A 12387-nucleotide genomic window follows, 5' to 3' on the forward strand; every position below is an offset into this window, starting at 1 on the left:
CCACTCCACTACTCTTGCCTGGAAAATCCCATGGACGGAGGGGTCTGGTGGGCTGCAGTCCATGGGGTCACTAGGAGTCGAACACGACTGAGCGACTTCACTTTATTTTTTCACTTTCATGCACTGGAAAAGGAAATGACAACCCACTCCAGTGTTCTTGCCTGGAGAATCCCAGGGACGGGGGAGTCTGGTGGGCTGCCTTCTATGGGGTCGCTAGGAGTCGGACACGACTGAGCAACTTAACTTTCACTTTTCACCTTCATGCATTGGAGAAGGAAATGGCAACCCACTCCAGTGTCCTTGCCTGGAGAATCCCAGGGACAGGGGAGCCTGGTGGGCTGCTGTCTATGGGGTTGCACAGAGTCGGACACGACTGAAGCGATTTAGCAGCAGCAGCAGATCTAAGTGGAGATTGTTAAAATAGTAATGGGATGGAAGGAGACTCTAGTATTTTTATTAAACATGTGGGATGATTAAATAATATTTAAAATATTACATTCAGAACACTGATTAAATTTTATTTCTCTTTATCCTACATTGAATTTATATTATTCAGCTATTGCAATCTAGCCTGTACATATATACAATGGGATCAACATCAACATCAACATCAAACAAACATTATTTGTTCTTGTACTTGCATTTCCTTATAGTTATCAAAACATAAAGTCCTTAAGTAAATAATTACTTTATCACAGAACTAATATAAAGAAACACAGGTTGATTCAATTATTTGCTATTTTGCTTTGCATTAATTAACTGATATCTACTGATACATATACATACCTATTTATATTCATTTACTTATAGTCATGAATTAAAATGTTTTTGAAATGTCTATAGCAAATATATTAATATTTGAACTGCAACCAAATTAGGAAATGTGTTAAACCCAGTGAGACTTTGAAGTAGCATTATTTTCAGATGACATGTCCCACAAGATTTAGGAGTTTTTCTCTATTTCATATTGAATTGAAGTTCTCGTTTAAAGTTCTTGGGATTACAATCCAAACAAACAACCTCATATTTTTATTCTTACACAATAAAGTTTGTATTATATCTATTAATAAAACATATACTTCCAGAGCTTCCTCTATCCTTTTAAGAATAAGAAAGGCTGACAGTCTTTACTCCTTGAGTTACAGACCTGGAGATAAACCAGTGAAAGCCTCCAAAGGGAAAAAACCTCGCTTGGTTAACACAGCTTCTCTGGTAAGTATTCCAAAGCTGTACCTTTCACTTTGGGGCGGTGGCAAATGAGCCTCTCCATGATCCTTTCTCCAGCAGTGACAGAACCCAAGGTTTTGGACTTGGTTCATGATGTCTTAACCTAAATTTTGGAGCAAAGACAAGAATCTTAAAATCATGAATATCTTTTAAGCTAGTGATCCCCGTTTTGATGATTCTACTCTAAAGAATGAATTTGAAAGTACATAAAATGTTTATGTTATATTGTAATGTAAATTGGTATAGCCAGGAAACAGTATGGAGTTTCCTCAAAGTATTAAAAGAATGACCGTATGATCCAGCAATCTCACTTCTAAGTTTATATACAAAGGAAATGAAAACAATATTGACAATAGCCAAGACAACCCAAATTGTCTTTTAATGGATGAGTGGATGAAGAAGATAAGGTATAAGGTCTAAAGATCTAGTGTAAAACATGGTGACTATAATTGATAACACTTTACTATATAATTGAAATTTGCTAAGGCTATAGAACTTAAATGTTCTCATCAAAAATAAAAACATAAATAGGTAAAGTTATATGTTAATTATCCCACCATTATTAAATGGTGGGAATTTCACAATGTATACATATATCAAATCATCATAATGTACAGCTTAAATGTCTTATAATTTTATGTCAAATTTACCTCAATAACCTGTAAAAAGAAGCTTTTTATTATATCATTTCCCTATTACATATAATAACAGTTAAAATAAATTGTGGACCCCAAATTAATGATATACATTATGGCTGAAATAAAATATTTATACAGGCTAATTCAATGAAAAGTGACTTTGTTAGATTGGATTAGATTCAACAATTAGCATGAATATTCAAAATATATAACTTCTTTCTTAAAGCAATAGTATATATTGAAGATATTTACTTATAAAATTTTAAAAAATGTTATGTGGATAATGTACATTTTGTTCTCTGAATTGTGATCAAAATGGTTTATTTTCAAAAGAATCTTTTCCACTATGTATCAGGAATAATTTAGATATAGGTAACATAAAATATAAGCACCCTGAAGAGTGATATTAATATTTCCTTTAGCCCTCACAATGTCATTATGAATGAAACAATTTTTAAAATTTCTAGATTTAAGTTTATTTTAAGTTATTATAAGAAGTAGTGCATGAATTTAAATCAATGCTTTATATAAAATTAGAAGTTAGCTGCCCTTGCTTCAGTACATTTGATTATTCAGTGTTTTAGAATATGGGCATACACAAAAAGAGATTTAAGAGAATTCAGACATAAGAGATAATGAAAGAGAGATGGAGAAAGTGAGAGTAAATGACAAAGAGAGGAAAACTTTATGTGTATATATATATAAATGTATATATATATACATAAATATGTATGTATGTAAAAATGTATATATATACATATGTATATGTATATATATACATACATATATACACACACATATATAATGTAAAACATAAAAATATTAAAAATGAAATAATATGGCGTTGGCTCAGCTGGTAAAAGAATCCGCCTGCAAAGCGGGAGCCCTGGGTTTGATCCTTGGTTGGGAAGATCCCCTGAAGAAGGGAAAGGCTACCCACTCTAGTATTCTGGCCTGGAGAATTCCATGGAGTGTGTAGTCCATGGGGTTGCAAAGAGTCGGACACTACTGAGAGAATTTTACTTCACTTCACTAATGAAAGGTTTAACTACCATTCAGAGCATGGAATATATTTGGAGGAAACTGAGAGTTTGCTTTGTTAAAGGAAAATTAAATTTTAAGCAAGTTTTCAAAAAAATCTTTCTGATGAGGTAATCTATTTGATTAAGGATTCAGGGATAGGAACATTAAAGCCAGGTGGTTCAAAGCACTCAGGCTATCTCGGAGTGGCTTTGCTCTGAGAGCAAGCACAGAAGTTATTCGATGCACTGTTTCCTTCTCCAGTGTCTACAATTTGCCTTCTAAATGAAAGACAGAATACACACACATCAAGATCTTTTTTTGGAACAAAGTATGGAATACAAATTATGCTAGCTTAATTTTTTTAATGCTTGATTTATATTTTCCCCTAAGTTTTTATGTTTTATTTTGCCTTATGGGGATGAAAGTTTCTATTTGTTGAAAAGAGAAGTGCTGGTTTTGCAGGTGACAAATTTCAAAAGAAAAAGAATCATATCAAAGGACTGCATTATCACATAATCAGCGGTGGGGATATCACCTTAAAAACTGCACAAACGGCTAAGTGTTTTCTTACAAGAATAGAAGTTACAGATGAACAAATGGCTACTGTCTCAGCAGTTCTGTAAGATCCTTAGGTGCTAATGTTTCTAAATGAAGAGGGTAGAAGTACCACAGCTATTTTAGGGACATTAGTGCTTAAAGAAGCTTTTACATGACTCACTTTTATTATAGATAGTCATTAACCAAGACTTATTGGAGATTTTCTTTTTTTAAAAAAGTACTTAAATTTTGACTTCTAAAACTAAATCGCTTGTTTGTGGGAGTCTGGTAAAATACGTTTTTTGTTACTTTAAAAGAATAGAATACTGGAACTTTGACCACTGTATCAATGATGTTTTCCTCCTATAGAAAGTCCATGAGAAATGCGTTGCACCATCATTAGATAAGACCACCTGAAAAATAGCAGTAGTGTTTGGTTTATAATAAATACAAAGATATAAATAGAATTACAGTCCTCATTTTAGAATGTGAGGACTCTGTTCTGATCCTGGGTAGGTATTTATTGCTCTGTTTTTTTGTTTGGGTTTTTGTTTTTTAATAAGGAATTACAACATCGTGTAGGTGCTGATCATTTGACCAGTAGGTGGCAGCATAGCTCTTTGGTTGCTCGGAAGAAGTGTTCTCCAATTTTGAGTCAAAACAACTCTTCGGTGATTTTAAAAAATAAACTTTTTCTATATGCTTCATATGCTTCTTTTGTTTTCACACCATTTTCATGCATGGGTATATAATATTTAGGTATTACTTTTACAGAAGATTAGCAATCTGCCTTTTCAGATAGATTATGTGATGTTTTTATATATAGGCTGTATTTACAATATAATTTTCATTTTTAGATCATAACATTTTAGACCATAAAGGGACACTCCTAAATTTATTACTTCACCCCTATAATTTTACAGATAAAAAAACATGGAGTTCCAGAAACATAAAGTGATTTGTCCAAGATCAACCACAGGCAGTTTCAGAAATCAATTCATCCTCCTCTCTCAATAAAAAGTTATCTGCAACAAATTTTCTTTTGTACAAATGTTGATATCTGAACTAGAGAGTATATACAACTACTTATATTTTATTTTGTTTATATTTTAAAGTAAAATCTCTCTTTTTTCTTTTATTTGATAAGCTTAAACTGTATGGAAAGGCCATTGATGTGTGTGACAGTAATTTTTCCCGGTCACTAACGTTTTTAATCCAATAACAACATCAGATTAGGTGACTAGTCAATGCCAGCTGATGTGACAGGTTTAAATTGTGAGATGTCACCTTAGTAACCACTTGTCTCCAGTCTTTCAGAATTTTGGTAATTTGGGTAATTTTTCTTCAGAAGGTATTTATTTCTCTAAGCTAAAAGCTAAAGTTGTTATTGTGGGAAGGGACCCTAACAAACCTTCCCTCCCTTACTTCTTAGAACTGGTGCTGCTCCCCTTGGCCCTCACCTCACTGCATTACTCAGACTCCAGCTGGCTCCTGGAAATTGCCAAACAGATTCCAAGCCAGATCCAAGCTTTTGCATTCACTAAAATGGTGGTACCAAATATTTTCAAAGATTGCTCTTTTGTCTTCTTTGGGTTTTGGCACAAATATTACCATTCCAGGGAAACTGCATGATCATCTTAAAATTACAACTTCCCCCTTGTCATTTTTCTAATCCATATTCTCTGATTTCCTTAGTACTTCTTTTGGCTACCATAAATTTGAGAATATTTCTTCTCAGCAACCAAAGAACTATGTACTATTATCCACATAGGCAAACAATATATGTCATTTATTTGTTTATTTTATTTATTTATTAGTTAGTGTATTATCATTTATCCCACTAAACTATAAGCCTCAAGGGGCCCCAGATTAGGGATATCTTGTTTTCTTCTATATCTCCAACACCTAGAATAGTCCCTGGCAAATAGTAATAACTCAACAAATTTAATTTTGTATTTTATTCTTTAAAATAAAGCTCCTGAGATCGTTGGAAGGAAACTGTATATAAGAAATTGCTACTTTTAATGCCTAATTAACATACAGCTTATTTCATGAATTGTTTGTAATTCTTACAAAGTTTTACAGCCTTGATTTGGCAAGTTCCTATCTCTTTGCTAGTAATTGATGACTACTGTAAGGAAAAAAAAATAGAAAACATTTATGGTATATTATGTTTTCCAGGTACATGGTGAATATCTTTTTTCCCCCCATCTTATTCTATTTTTTTTCTTCTTCTTCTCTTTTTTAAATAATTATACAATAAAATACATAAGTCAAACTAATGAAGACATCTTGGAATTTTAATAATCTCAAGTTTGTTGTTGTTGTTGTTCAACCTCTAGTCATGCCCAACTCTTTGCAACGTGATGGACTGCAGCATGCCAGGCTTCTCTGCCTTTACTATCTCCCAGAGTTTGCTCAGATTTATGTCCACTGAGTCAGTGATGATGTCTAACCATCTCATTCTCTGCTTCCCTTTTTCCTTCAATCTTTTGCCTTCAATCTTCATTCTCCTTTTGCCTTCAATCTTTCCCAGCCTCAAGGTCTTTTCCAGTGAGCCAGCTCTTCACTTCAAGTGGCCAAAATATTGGAGTTTCAGCTTCAGCATCAGTCCTTCCAATGAATATTCAGGACTGATTTCCTTTAGGATGCACTAGTTTGATCTCCTTGCTTTCTAAGAGTCATCTCCAGCACCATAAGAGTCATCTCCAGCACCACAATTCAAAGGCATTAATTCTTTGTTGCTCAACCTTCATCATGGTCCAACTCTCACATCCATGCATGACTACTGGAGAAACCATAGCTTTGACTACGCAGACCTTTGTTGGCAAAGTGATGTCTTTGCCTTTTAATACACTATCAAGGTTTGTCATAGCTTTCCTTCCAAGGAGCAAGCATCTTTTCATTTCATGTCTCCAGTCATTGTCCACAGTGATTTTGGAGCCCCCAAAAATGAAATCTGTCAGTGCTTCCACTTTTTCCCCATCTATCTGCCATGAAGTGATGGGACAGGAGACCATGATCTTATTTTTTGAATGTTGAATTTTAAGCCAGCTTTTTCACTCTCCTCTTTCACTTTCATCAAGAGGCTCTTTAGTTCCTCTTCACTTTCTGCCATTAGAGTACTATCATTTGCATATCTGAGGCTGATACATCTCCCAGCAATCTTGATTCCAGCTTGTGATTTATCCAGCCCAGCATTTTGCATGATGTACTCTGCTTATAGGTTAAATAAACAACATAACAATATACAGCCTTGTATTCTTTCCAAATTTTGCACCAGTCTGTTGTTCCTTGTAAGATTCTGTTATTTTAAATTTAGATACAGAAAAATAAAATATAGCATTTCATCTCTTGAGTCATAATATTGACCTTGACAGACGTATTAATGTGCTACCCATTCTGAGGTGAGCAACTCTGCACATTTTGTGTGCACATCCTTATTTCACTAGAATGTTCCTTTCTAGTCAAAAGGCTTATTTTTGTTACTAGTCACATACCACTGGTACTTTGTGGCTTTGTGACTATAAAACCACTAATCTAGGCTACAAATCAGTGACAGGTGATGGCAGAAGAGATAATGCTAATGATATGCATGGCATTTTTCCTTCTAGGGGAATATTGATCCAGGGTTCTCACGTTCAGTTTGTAGGGAGAATTTTTTTACATGAAACACTGTCTTATGAGAAACATAAACACCAGATCCTTTGATTTGGGGTCATTCCAGACTCTCACATGTGTAAAATGCTATAATCTATATTGTGAAATATAGATTAAGCAAGCTCAGTCAGTTCACATTAAATTCACACTACTCTTATTCATTTAAGTTCAATGATACGAATTTTGTATTATGAAAGAATGAAATCTTTTTTCATACAAATGACCCATGAACACATTAATTGCTCCAAGAATGCATTTGTGTATGATGTTATCACCAACAAAAATCTAATAAAAAGGAATTCTCATTGTCATAAAAATAAAATTGAATGAAGTAAAATGTGTATTTCCTCATTTAAATCATGAGTGATTGATATTGCTCACTTTGAACAAATTTTTTTTTAATAGTAGATGAAAGAGTGGATCATGAGATGACACGCAGTTTCACATCCATGTGCATTCATGACCACCTTCTTCAGGAAACAGTATCAGGAATAATAAGTACAAAGTTATCAAAATCTCTGAAATCACTTGATATTTCCTTAAATGAGCTCTGGATATTTTATGTAGGAATGCAATTAGTCACTTGTCAGTCCACTAATGTAGAAAAAATCTGATGCAAAAATGGTAATATCAAAAATGTCCATTTTTATCTAAAATTTGAAAAATAAAATGAATTCACACATGCAAAATTTTTGCATTTCAGAGGCACGTACTTTTTATAATGGTATTTACTATGTGAATGATCATATGGCATACTGTCACTTCAAATGTTTTAGAGGAGAGGTCTGAGTAAATTAACCAGATGATGTGGAAAATAAGCCAATAAGACACCTGTAGTTTTGTTTGTACACAATATCAAACACATATAGTTGATCCTTCTGATTTTAGACATCACAATCTGTAACATCTCTAAACATGCATATCCATAGTAGCCTCCTTAGGTTCCATCTATGCAAATAGTTTCCTGAGCACAGAGCTTAAATAGCACTAGGACTCTGCATGACTGCTGTCATGTAGAAAACACACTAAGGTTTTTTGAAAATTTAAAATATGGCCCTTAGCATTAATATTACCTACTTTCCTCATGGAATAAAAAGAATGTTTTTTTCTTAGATTAGCACTTTAAAGTCAATTGTGACTTTTCCATATTAAAATTATTATTATTATTATTATTATTTGCTTTTTATTTTATTTTTAATTTTATTATTATTATTATTATTTTACTTTACAATATTGTATTGGTTTTGCCAAAAAAATTATTGTTAGACATTATATTCCTGAACAAATTGAGATATATAACTTATTGAAGAAATGAATATTTTCATACCATGCTGGAAAGCATATTCTATCATGCTGCTGTATTATAATCCGTTCATACCAATATAGCATTTGCCTCTTTTTTTTTTTTTTTTGCATTTGCCTCTTTTAAACTAATGATTTGTTTGTTTCTGTCTTCTCCCAGTGGGTTGTGATTCTTAGGCAGTGGAACTGTTTTTATTTATTTATTTTTTTGTCCGTTTTGGGACTTCAGGTATCTAATATAGTGGTTAGCATCAGGTATTATTCAAGAAATGTTTATTATATGGATCATAAACATTATGTAATTTTTTCCCTTTTAAAACTTCTTGAGGCATATAAAAAGTGAACAACAAATGAAATATTATACTTATTCACAAGTTATTTTAATTTAAATGATAGTTATAAACTTTCATAGAAATTAATTAATTTGTTTAGTCTTTAATTGCTTTTCTTATTTCTACCCTCTTTGTTTTTGATGAAAATATATAATAAGAAAATGAAACCTATTTTCATCAGGGCTTGCCATTTACAGGGCTTCTTTCACATAAATTTTGATAAACATTTATGAGGAAAATGTAAAAATACTAGAAACTATCTCGGTACATTTTGAGGAAGTGATTTATACTGCTAGCTTTATTTCCTTTTTTATTCTTTCTGACCAATGAACAAAGACTTCACAGATCAAATCATGTCCTTTCTGATACGTCTCATATTTTTTTTAATCCAAATATGCATACACTTTTATATTACTTGCCAAAAAAAAATGTATAAAAAATTTGTTTTATCTGTTCTTTTTTTTTTTCTAAAGTCAAGACCCTTGTCATCAGCTTTCTGTGTAATATTCATAACACAAAAGTCTGAATGTGAAAATTATCACATTTATTTGTTAATATTTGTCTTAGTTAAAATAAGACCCTTTTATGAAAAGTAAGTGAAAACAATGGGGTCTTAAAAAAAGAAAGTCTTGAGAAAATTAAAAAGGGACAGAGGCTATGCTTGTGTCGTTGCATTTCTTTTGTGTCATTAAACTATATTTAAAAAACATGAAGAGGAAGTCAATCTTATATCTTGCTAAACTTGTTTTAAAGCATCTTCTCTTTCTAATAAGTGTTGGTATGAATGTATATGTACTTGCAGGCCTTACAGGACACCATCTCACAAATTGGTATTGCATTGTATCTTGGGCTTAAGTTCTGTCTTGGGCTTCCTTAATTACCTAGGTGTAGAAGGAACCAGCCTATAAGGCATGGTGTTCATTCTGCTCCCTTCGGCCATCAATACTGGTTTGCAATTTTCTGTAGATAAATCAGACACAGGCACCTATCTTTTCACATATATATTAAGTAGATAAATTTTAAAATTGAATATTATGAAGTTAATTCAATGGATTTGGTAAGAAAATAATTTAAAGATACCATGCAGTAAAATTTTATATATTTTTCATTTTAACCTAAAGGATGAATAAAACTACAAGTTTTATACATACAAAATCACAGTACATTTCTGATATTAACTTATATGTCTTCTTCTCTAGAAGTTAGTGTCACTTTTAGTGGTTATGGTTTGATGTAGTTTCATTATGGTCTGGTTCAGCCCCTCCATTTCTTTCATCTTCTGTTAATCCTTTCTTATCTTTTCATGCCAACCAATATCTTTCTGAGTCTGTTACGTCTATCTGTTGTTACTTAGAGGGAAGATAATTAAACAAAGTCATTCATTTTATTTTTAAATAACTTCTTAGTAATGTTTTGAATCTTATTGCAGAAGGGCAAGTAATTGGAGAAATTAAGAAGATATTTCCTAGGTTATAGTAGCATCCTACATCTAGAAATTATGAGTTCTGTTTCTTAAAAGTATTTTGGGTATATAGTACATACATGAAAACAATTTTTAAATCATTGCTATCATTATCCTCATCTCATCTAGACTGATTATTTTGAAAAAAAAAAAATGCTGGTTGAGAACAAGTTCATGAAGGGCCAGGGAACCAGTAGTGTTTGTAGCATAGCTATCCAAAGCCTACCAATAAAATAAGAAATATTGAGTTCAGCTCAGTTGCTCAGTCATGTCCAACTCTTTGAGACCCCATGGATTGCAGCACGACAGGCCTCCCTGTACATCGCCAAAACCCGGATTTACTCAAACTCATGTCCATTGAGTCAGTGAGGCCATCCAAATATCTCATCCTCTGTAGTTCCCTTGTCCTCCTGCCTTCAATCTTTCCCAGGATCAGGGTCTTTTCCAATGAGTCAGCTCTTTGCATCAGGTGGCCAGTATTAGAGATTCAGCTTTAACATCAGTCCTTCCAATGAACATTCAGGACTGATCTCTTTCAGGATGGACTGGTTGGATATCCTTGCAGTTCAAGGGAATCTCAGGAGTCTTCAACACCACAGTTCAAAAGCATCAATTCTTTGGTGCTCAGCTTTCTTTACAGTTCAACTCTCACATCTATACATGACTACTGGAAAAACCATAGCCTTGACTAGACAGACCTTTGTTGGCAAAGTAGTGTCTCTGCTTTTTAATATGCTATCTAGAATGGTCATAACTTTTCTTCCTAGGAACAAGCGTCTTTTAATTTCATGGCTGCAGTCCCCATCTGCAGTGATTTTGGAGCCCCCCAAAATAAAATCTGTCACTGTTTGCACTATTTCCCCATCTATTTGCCATGAAGTGATGGACCAGAGACCATAATCTTAGTTTTCTGAATGTTGAGCTTTGAGATGAGTGCAATTGTGTGATAGTTTGAGCATTCTTTGGCATTGCCTTTCTTTGGGATTGGAATGAAAACTTACCTTTTTCAGTCCTGTGGCCACTGCTGCGTTTTCCACATTTGCTGGCATATTGAGTGCAGCACTTTCACAGCATCATCTTTTAGGATTTGAAATAGCTCAACTGGAATTCCATCACCTCCACTAGCTTTCTTTGTAGTGATGCTTCCTAAGGCCCACTTGACTTGACATTCCAGAATGTCTAGCTATAGGTGAGTGATGATACCATCATGATTATCTGGGTCATGAAGGTCTTTTTTGTACAGTTCTTCTGTGTATTCTTGCCACCTCTTCCTAATAGCTTCTGCTTCTGTTTAGGTCTATACCATTTCTGTCTTTTTTTGAGCCCATCGTTGCATGAAATGTGCCCTTAGTATCTCTAATTTTCTTGACGAGATCTCTAGTCTTTCCCATTCTATTGTTTTCCTCTATTTCTTTGTACTGATCACTGAGGAAGGCTTTCTTATCTTTCCTTGCTATTCTTGGGAACTCTACATTCAAATGGGTATCTTTTCTTTTCTCCTTTGCATTTTGCTATTTTGTTTTCATAGCTATTTGTGAGGCCTCCTCTAGACAGCCATTTTGCTTTTCTGCATTTCTTTTTCTTGGAATGCTCTTGATCCCTGTCTCCTGTACAATTTCATGAACCTCCATCCATTGTTCATCAGGCACTCTGTCTGTCAGATCTGGTCACTTAAATCTATTTCTCACTTCCACTGTATAATCATAAGGGATTAGATTTAGGTCATACCTGAAGGGTCTAATGGTTTTCCCTACTTTCTTCAGTTTAAGTCTGAATTTGTCAATAATGAGTTCATGATCTGAGCCACAGTCAGCTCCTGGTCTTGTTTTTGCTGACTGTATAGAGCTTCTTAATCTTTGGCTGCAAAAAATATATTTGATTTTGGTATTGACCATCTGGTGATGTCCATGTGTAGAGTCTTCTCTTGTCTTGTTAGAGGAGGGTGTTTGCTATGACCATGTGTTCTCTTGGAAAAACTCTTATTATCCTTTGCCCTGCTTCATTCTGTACACCAAGGCCAAATTTGCTGTTACTCCAGGTGTTTCTTGATTTTCTACTTTTGCACCCCAGTCCCCTATAATGAAAAGGACATCTTTTGGGGGTGTTAGTTCTGCAAGGTCTTGGAGATCTTCTTAGAACCATTCAACTTCAGCTTCTTCAGCATTACTGGTGAGGGCATTTACTTGGATTACCTTGATATTGAATG

This window comes from Bos javanicus, chromosome 17, assembly GCF_032452875.1.
Source record: "Bos javanicus breed banteng chromosome 17, ARS-OSU_banteng_1.0, whole genome shotgun sequence".
NCBI lineage: Eukaryota > Metazoa > Chordata > Mammalia > Artiodactyla > Bovidae > Bos > Bos javanicus.